General features: G+C 36.5%; 1 long non-coding RNA gene across 1 annotated transcript; it reads right to left on the reverse strand.

Moving 5' to 3' along the window:
• Positions 1 to 7,242: 7,242 nt before the first annotated feature.
• Positions 7,243 to 10,214, reverse strand: LOC140157487 (uncharacterized). Its single transcript, XR_011859690.1, has 3 exons — positions 10,124 to 10,214; positions 8,050 to 8,141; positions 7,243 to 7,269 (listed from the first exon to the last, which is right to left on the reverse strand). It is a non-coding gene; the product is annotated as an uncharacterized lncRNA (long non-coding RNA).
• Between the last annotated feature and the right edge of the window lie 19 nt (positions 10,215 to 10,233).

Raw genomic sequence — 10,233 nt, forward strand, 5'->3', positions numbered from 1 at the left:
TGTTCATTGGCGGCACTACGGGGGGGGGGGGATACTTATCTTGACTCCCAAATAAATAAATCCATGACCCCTTCCTTCCGAAGAAAATGACAGCCCCTTAAGTTCCCTTCGTGCAAATATTATCAAATAACATCATCGGCAGCTACGCAGTTCTGACCTTAATGCCAGTAAGATTCACATTTCGTCATCAATATGGCCAATTGCCATGCCCATTTAGCACGGAAATAATGAAATATAACTTTTTAAATCAGCTATATCTAGCTTTTCCGTCATAATTTTTTTTTTCCGTTATGGAAAATCCAAATAAAGAGTTTATGTTTCGGGTCAAATTATTTTGCCCTTTGCAATCAATGCCACTATTTTGCAAAACCAATTTTCCTTGTAACCTGTCATTTTCGCGTATACTTTTGCGTGTGGAATTTGTGCACATCCGGGTACCTTACATCGTTGAACACGGTATGGCGACTTGTAGATGTCACGTGCGCATTTATATATGCGCATTTATATATATACCCGAAGTCCACTGTTGGGTGAGAGCATGATTTTTGGCATTCGGTGAGAGCAAAATGTAAAAAATATGGGGTCATTGGGTGAGAACATGATATTTTTTTTAATTGAATCTTTGGGTGAGAACCGAAACAGCACCACAAAAACCTCGAAAATCGAATTTCTAGTTCTAAATGGCTTCAAATTTCTTTGGTTTTTCAAAATAAGTAACAAAATCAGTGATAAATGAAAGTTGCTGTTCAAATTGAACTTGTAAGGGTCTTTGGGTGACAGATCAAATGGAAAAATAAGGGGTCTTCGGGTGACAGAGCATGTGTTCGTAAAAAATATGGGGTCTTTGGGTGACAGCGATGCTGAAAAAGGGGGTCTTAACAGCCCTACATACGCGTCACCTCCAAAGTTGGAGTGCCCACTCCCCCGGGAGCCCTATCAGTCATCTGCGATCCATATTAAATCGGGAACTCATTTTGCTTTTGGGCAAAAACATGTAACGTGCACAGCTTTCGATATTGTTTGTAATATAACACCAAGTGTTAATTTATGAACATTAGTGTTTGAACCATTAACATTAGTGTTAGACCATTAACATGAATTATGTGTTTATTAAGTGTTGCTCTAATAAACACAATATGGTGTTTAAATAAAAACACTTGTTTTTGCAGTGTATTATACCCCCTGAACACTAAACAAGTAAAGACAACCTCCTATCATACCCCATGGGAGAGCGAGTTGGCGCAGCGGCTGTTCCCTCGCCGCACCACTGAGGTCCCGGGTTCAAGCCCCGGCGCAGCCCAAGGACTCATGTGCACTTGGTTTATCCCGATTACATGCTCGCCCTCGGAGGTTTTCTCCGGGATCTCCGGTTTCCTCCTGCTGTCAAAAAGTCGGTAAACTGTTGTTAGTAAACTTCCTCCACCCAATGGAATTTGGGGAGCACATACTATCATTGGTGGATGTTACAATCTAAGTGCGGATAGGTTTGCGCCAGGTTCGGCTGCAACCAGCCAGCCTAGTTGATGCGATCTGATTGTGATAATTCACCATGGTAGCGAAATTACAGCGCTTTGATCCCTCTGCGATCTGCGAAAAGGCGCTATATAAAACACCGAAATTTATTTCATTAACTTTGCCCTGACCCCCTCCCGAATATTTTTCTGGCGCCGCCATTGAGTGGCGCTGTACAATCTTTTTCAATTAAATTATTGCTCCGTATGCTCTTTGATTATTATCAGTCAAAATAAGGCAATGTTTTCGAAAATGTTCTTCTTATTGCCATTAACTAGACGCAAATGATACCGGTCAGTACATAAAATACCAGTACGCTGTTTGCGTTAGGATCTGTTTGAATACGTTATAATGCTGAGGCCTAATACAGGGTGTCCCAGAATGATCTGTACCGGGCAAGTTGTATCATTGCTATTTGTCATTGGGATAGTTCTAACTTCTACAAACATTTTAATAGCTTTCTAAGGAATTTTAGACTTTAATTATTGAACCTTAGATTTTAGAAAATGCTTGCATTTCACTTTTAGATTGTACATCCCCTCTTGGGTTGGAGAATGGCATATTATCTGATGCACAAATAACTGCTTCGAGTGAAGGGACTATCAGCTGGGAGTATGAACCAACAGAATACTTCTCTGCCCGCAACGCAAGACTCCATCATAGTTCCTACTGGCGACCATTATTCAGCGATGAAAATCCGTGGATCAGAGTTCAGCTAGATGGTGTCCATATCATCACCGGGCTCGAGAGTCAAGGCAGTGGAGGGTACCTTAATATAGACTCGTGGGTAATATTGTACTTGGTTCAGTATCAACACGCAAGTGTGAATGCATCGGAGATGGAATTTATCAAAGATGTGACTGGGAATACAGCCAAGGTATAAACTCACAGTGGCGTAGCGTAGGTCATCATAATTATTAGGGGAAAAAATTGCTTTCCATGAGTTTACATATTTACTGCACCTATTATACAAATAAGTGTTGGTTAGAACGAAAATTCACTTGTAATGTATCAGTTTTGAATGTGAAGGAGCGTCTGAAAAATGGCTCCCTGGACTCGAGCCAAATGTTACAAACTTACCTACACAAAGAAACTGCGTGAGTTCATTGGACAACCAGGAATTCGCGCATTTGTTTTTGTACCGTAAATTTATAACATTAGACCTCGGGGCGGGGCATTCAAACTTTGTGAGTAGGCCCTATGTATCACTTTCAAGAGCCATATTTTAAGCTTCTCCCATTTTCATTGCAAGTGCATTTCAGCTCTGAAGAATACCAATTGCTGACGAAGTTTAGGGAATGCCAATTACGTAATAAGACTTACATCAGACTGGCAAATTGAATATCTTAAATTTATCTCCGTTTGACTTTTGTTGCAGGTGTTCCAAGCTAATACAGACAGCAGTACAACGGCGTCAGTACAATTTTATCAGGCTATCACTACAGATATCATCCAGGTAATACCGCAGAAGTGTACCGAGACCGTTAACGGCCAAATAACAGAAAAACGCTGTAGTTTGAGGTTGGAAATCCTGGGGTGCTCAACAGTTAATAATTGAGAATAATTATTGATGTAATAATAAATGATAATAATGAAATCATAAAACCATCAAATTCTAGCGTACAAGTTATCACATCGCCCTATACATTGAGATAAATTATATTCTGTTATTAGATTTCCTTTTACAAATTAAGCGTACTGCTAGCCGTCCAGCGCGTATTATTTTGCACAAGGTCCAATGCACACGCTTGACGTCGCGCACGTATACGCGATGGTTAAGCCCGAAAAAAGAGAGTTTTTTTTATGCCTTTTTGGTCCAAAAATGTCCAAATCCGCCGTCCCCAGTCCAAAAAGGTCCAAAATTTTGAAAAAAAAGTCCACTTTTTCAAAATCAGCTCGCCCCAAATAAATCCTGGCTACGGACCTGGGTTAAGCTGTCAAAGAAACCTTGGAAAAAATTATAAGAGGTTTGATTTGTTTTGATGGATAAACTCAAGGTGATTTAATTGATAGATTCTTACCTTTTGAAATAGTAGGCCCTATATATGATATGTTAAACAGTTCATTATTATTTTATTTTTGATAGCAAATTACACAATTTCGTTTTCGAGGAGGGCCGGGAGGAATAGAGAGAGGGAGGGAGAGAAAGAAGGAGAGCGAGGAAGTAAAGTGTATGCCTAAGAAAGAATAAGTGCACAGAATGTAATGATAATTATTATAGAAACTAAACACATAGCAACACTAGGCAGCCATTCAATGATGTCAACGCATCTATGCCGAGTAATTAAAATGCCCAGTCAGATGTATTTTACACCTGCCAAAAAATGTTGCCAATCAATATTTATGAGAGCGTACATTCAACGTCCAGTTTTCAAAATTGGGTGACTTGGTAGGCTGCAAGTCACCCAATGGCAGCCTGAGAAGTCACCCAATTTTAAAAACTGGACGTTGAATGTACACTATCATGAATATTGATTGTCAACATTTTCCAATAGGTCAACGCTCACATCGGCAAAATAGATTAATAGAAGCTGCAGTCTGGTGTATGTCTACCTGTGTCGCTTTCTATCAATTAAATATTTCGTAGTATATTTTGTTAGTATAGTCAAGTGGGGCTTTTTAATTTCACGAATTTCTAAAACCACTGAAGCGCATTTCAAGTTTGTTCACCAAGTGCTGTTTTAGACATTAGAACACTTAGAAGATATATATTTAGGGCCTGTGTGTCATCGTTTAATGAAGACATCGAACGACATCTTACTTGTCGACGTTTAATAGTTGAAGGGGTGGGTGCAATAGTGTGCTAACCCTCACCTATTTTTCAACCGACTTGTGTTATATAATCAGGAATATCAATGATTATATCTAAGATATAGCATGTACAATCAGGTTTAAACGAGTCACTTCTATTTTGATGGTTAGCACTATTATTGTACCAACATTTCAGTGTATTTTCTCAGATCATCTAGAAACACTGAAAGCTGAATTTCTATTTGGAATCACTGAGAACATGTTTTTTACATCCCAAACTTTTAGATTTGTCATTATCTTATAAGAAATATCCAATTTATTTAGCGTTTTCAGGGTCTAGAAAGAAGGCACGAAAACAACACAAATATTATAAATAATTAAACATTTTGCTAGGCAAATCCAATAAAAAGTAACTCACAACTTTAGCTTTCGCCATCTGGGCTGATGGCTTGATCACAAGTGTCTTGGTCCACTGCTTTTCCCGCGAAATGGCTTGTTGACATTTCCCGGAAGTGATGTTGTTTTTGTTTTGAGCAGTGGATCGTATACGTGATCGAGATGGACGAAACCTTCGTCGCGGTTGATTGCTTTGGCCCCCTTTTTCCGGATTTGGATGGCTTCCCTCTTTCTTTAGAGGAGGAAATAAAGAACAGAACAGCGCTGGCAGAGTGTGGCTATACAGCAAATGAAGGACAAGCAACCGAAAGTGAGAGAGAAAAAGAAGGACGACACACCATCAAAAGGAATGGTGGTCATTCCCTACGTGGAAGGCGTGGCAGAGAGGCTGCAAAGGATATTTAAAAAACACAACATCTCCACGGCGATGCGGCCTACCAACACGCTAAAAAGCCTTCTAGTCCACCCTAAGGACAAGAAGGACATAGAGCAGACAAGTGACGTTGTCTACAATATCCCGTGTAAAGGGTGTGACAAGTCCTACGTAGGGGAGACAGGAAGACAGTTTGGGACAAGACTCAAAGAACACAAGAAAGACTCCGAAACAATAGCCGAAAGAAAATTCACAAGAGCAAACCGAAAAGAATCAACTTCTGAACAACACAAATCAGCCATTACTGACCACATCGCTCAGGAAAACCACGTCATTGAATGGGAAGGGCAAAAGTACTTGACAGGGACTCAAACGCATTCACCAGAAGAATAAGGGAAGCCATCCAAATCCGGAAAAAGGGGGCCAAAGCAATCAACCGCGACGAAGGTATCGTCTCTCTCGATCACGTATACGATCCACTGCTCAAAACAAAAACAACATCACTTCCGGGAAATGTCAACAAGCCGTTTCATGCGGGAAAAGCAGTGGACCAAGACACTTGTGATCAAGCCATCAGCCCAGATGGCGAAAGCTAAAGTTGTGAGTTACTTTTTATTGGATTTGCCTAGCAAAATGTTTAATTATTTAATCTACAATCCTACAAAATGCATCTATTTACAAATATTATAACATGATCTATTGTGCAACATGGTGCTTACCCTCAAATTACAAGTAACTGGTTTCAAATAATGACACAAATAATTCCAGCAACTCACATTATCTGTTGCAAAATCCATGTACTTTATGCTTATGTACATAATGTATCTGATTTCACAACTATGTGGTCAAAATATGGTTTCTCTTAAAACAAGTAATTAACATGTGTTTTTGTATGGTTAGGACTATATTACACCCACCCCTTCAGTTGCACTATTCTCGTCGGTTTTAGACATTAGAATATTAGGGCATACGTGTCATCGTTTGATTAATGTAGACATCAAACGACAGATTACTTGTCGACGTTCAATGGTTGCACTATTTCTGTCAGTTTTAGACACTGAAAGACAGATTACCCAGGACACACACAACGTTCTGGAGAACGTTTTGGTTAAAATAGCGGGTTATATAAAGGGTATAAAACATTTTTGAAAACGTGATGCAAACATTCTAATAAAATGTTATTTAACTGTTGACAAAATATTTTGCAAAATTATTTGCCCAAAATATTCTAAATACGCATTCATCATGTATATATAACTCGACATTTAAATGTTATTAAAACCTTTTGAATAAACGTTTTAGAAACATTTTTGCGTTTGCTGGGTATGCCATGTGTGTCATCGTTTAATGTAGAAATCAAACGACAGATTACTTGTCAATGTTTAATGGTTGCACTATTCCCGTCGGTTTTAGACATTAGAATACAGATTATGGCATACGTGTCATCGTTTGATCAATGTAGACATCAACCGACAACATTAGTTGACAGCGTTTATTTAAAGGAAATCTGTACCATAAACTAATCAATGGCTATATAGTTGCAGTAATAATAAAAACGACAAACAGTAAAAGTCCCAAGCTTATATACGTCCAAATAAAGGAGAAATTCTTAATTCCTTACGACAATCAGCGATCAGTTTGTAATCCATGGTGGCGGCCATATTGATACCCGATGTATTTTATTACGCTGTAACGGTACCCCGATTTTGAAACCAGCGAAATCCGTGCCACGAGCCTCGTCCCTCGTGAACTTTGGTGACACGAAGCGAATACTACCAAAGTTCAGATTCAACATTCGTTCAAAAGAAAACGCGACAATTTTTACCCATAAAACTACAGAAGAACATAAAAAAAATGTATTTTAAGTAATATTTATGATCAACAATGTCTTTTGAGAACGAAAAGTAAAAACAGCACTAAAAACCAAAATTCGCTGTGGGGTTGCGAATGCCACAGCAACACACGCTCGCCGCGGGTCTGTGTGAAAGGTTACACTACCGCTTGTGGCAGAAAGGATTCGCAAGCAGCTATCATGGCGGCTTCCATGAATCGCAGAAACGAAGGATTAAAAGTGCTTTTTCTTTGTTAGGAATATTCCGAAATTCATAATCATATAGACCGTCTGGTATGTTTAATTTAGGGGTATATAACTATATTAGCCATTAATTAGTTTATGGTACAGATTTCCTTTAATGTAGAGCACTCTCTAGCCAGTACGTTGTCTGAGTTCCTTTGCCCTGGAGACATAAATCAAACAAGCAAACATAATGATACACAATTTATATATTCTTGTACAAATTCTTACAATTATATATGAAGGGTTTGGTTCCAAAAGGCGCTAACTCCAAATGTTGCTTTGTGTAAAATTCATTTGAAGATATTCCTTAGAGTAGCAGTATAATCTAATAACATTGGAAAACTAGAATACTGTTATAAAATATTTTTGGTTATCTTTAAAAAAATGATTGCAAATCTCTTTAACCTCCCACGTGTGAAGAAGAAGATCACAAATATGACAGCCATTTTAAAACTTTGCATTTAAGAATTTTTAGGGGACAAAATCATGTTGAAAATAGCTAGGAAAAATGACAGAGTTACAAACATATCCATTGCAATCGTTAAATGTCATTTTACTTTAAAATGTTAAAATATACCAGAAAAATGTGACACACGGCATCTATTGGATTTAGCGCCTTTTGGAACCAGACTCATAGATAAAACGAAAAGCTCCTCCAAACATTGTGGTACTTAAACTACTATGTTGTTATATTATACAAGCACAATTAAAACAAACACTGGTACTATAAGAAAACAATGGAAGAGAAAAGTTGTCTTTTTTGTATTATTTTGTTAATATAAAGTTCTTTGTTTGTTTATGCCGGATTATCCATTAAAATAAAATACCGTAGTGAAATAAATAAGTAGGTAAATAAATAAATACATAAATAAATAAATAAATAAATAAATAAATAAATAAATAAACAATTAAATAAATAAATTAATTAATTAATATTTACCTTCATTTCAACTTCACCCCGCAATGTTGTTTTAAATACACCAAAGCTGTCAAGGATTTCTTTTGTTGAGGAACTGATGTGAATTTTAAGTGCTTTGATAAAGAGACGCAAGTGAAAAAAAAACCCAAAGACAATCTGATATAATTATGGCTAACATTATTATTTTTAATTCACATGAACAAGTATTTCACAATATTTCCCAGTATATTATTGGTGGTATTTACCAATAAATACCGATATTTCCCACCGGTTAATTATTGCACACAACAAAATTAGTAGCATTCCAAGTACTTGTCAATGCAAAATTTTGAAGCATGCCTGATCTTCATTCATGGTTTTGTCTTTTTAAAGACAGTTCTTGTTTTATATCATAGAATTAAAAGCAGATGTTTAATAAGTGTAGACGAGGTATTGTTGGCTGAAGCAACCTAAAAATCGATTTTCATTATCTAGGTCAATATATTATTGAAAATTAACACCTTGATGTTTTGCAAAAGTTCATTCTACAAATCGTATACTTTGCAAAGTTACTTAATTTATTGTTGTTAATTAGTTATGTACGTTTTACAAAAGTGTTGTTGTTTCAGCCCTCTTTACAACGTAACTCAAGAACTGCAGCACCTATAAAAGTATATCTGTGATATTTTAATTCTTCTTCACGCTCGCTATGAATTGAGCAATGCAGTTTTTGCCACAGCTCACTACCATTCGTAAGATGCTATGAACTACCAAATCACAACAGTTTAAAATAATTAATAACCTTAACAGTTTGATTATCACCCTCGTCATCATCATCATCATCATCATCATCATCATCATCATCATCATCATCATCATTGTCTGAGTTGTGTCTTACTCTTAAGGATACGATACATGATTTACCGATAAGTGACTCATTTCGGAATGCGATCATGAATTTTGAAGAAAAAAAAAAGTTGGGATTGGAACCAGCGATTCGGAACTTCCTTTAATTACGCGTCTAGCGCTTTACCGCTCGGCCACGGTGGCAGGTGAGTGGAGGAGTGTAATGATAAATGATAAATCTCATAATGCCATCTTTATCCTTTTGTTTACTAAAAAAGACGCGTTTTGTGAAGATAGATTAGCCGTTTTATGCATAAAGAGCACGAACGTTTGGGAAAGGTTTTAAACAAATAATAAAGACACTGATGTGATGATGAAATTGCGTAAGTCGGGAAATATCTGCATCGCAATGTTTTGTTTTGGTTTTAGGACTTTGACCTTAAAATTTACGACTTCATGACATTATCATTCGAAATCAACAAAAGATATTTCAACAGTATATGGCATCATTCTTTCTCTAGAATATCTTGTACATGTATGTGAAATAGCTTCAACAATGGTTCGCTGCATAATGGTAAAAACAGCCTTGACCTTAAAAAGGGCGAGAGGTACCATATTTACCGATTCAGGCTAAATTTAAAATTGATATAAACTTTTGTTTTTTGATCGATTACAAAAATTAATTTTTGTCAAATAAAGAAATTGTGTCTGGCGTGAATTACACTACAGTTTTTTTTATTCTTAGGGCTCTTTAACTTCTTCAAATAATTTTTCAAATGATAGAATCCCCTGGGCCTCTATAATTACGCACAAAAGATCGTCATCGTATCAAATCCCAAATTATGAAATGAGTGACTCCGGCGACCGGGACGGGACACTCGATTGCATGGTGGGGTTCTTGTATTTAATTTCCCGTGGCGATCCGAGATGTATAATGTGGAAAGTGTACATTTATACCAACTTTGCATTTTCGTCTTACACCCAACCTTGTTCTTTCAACTGCGTGTGTTGAATTCCAGTATAGTCATACTCTCAATATTAATAAGAACTCTATGTATTATTGGATTCCAGTATTATTATTCTCAATATAGAATCCTCTTATCTATATTATTATTATTATTATTATTATTATTATTATTATTATTATTATTATTATTATTATTATTATTATTATCATTATTAGGGTTATTATTATTATTATTATTATTATTATTATTATTATTATTATTATTATTATTATTATTATTATTATTATTATTATTATTTATACCTTGACCTGTAGATTCCATTCGAGAGGCAGTGTTGACGGTATCTCCAAACAGGCAATAACGAGGCATTTTTAATCCAACTACTCCAGCGACGCAAGAACCTTAAAAAACC

The sequence above is a fragment of the Amphiura filiformis genome, chromosome 7 (assembly GCF_039555335.1).
Source record: "Amphiura filiformis chromosome 7, Afil_fr2py, whole genome shotgun sequence".
Taxonomy (NCBI): domain Eukaryota; kingdom Metazoa; phylum Echinodermata; class Ophiuroidea; order Amphilepidida; family Amphiuridae; genus Amphiura; species Amphiura filiformis.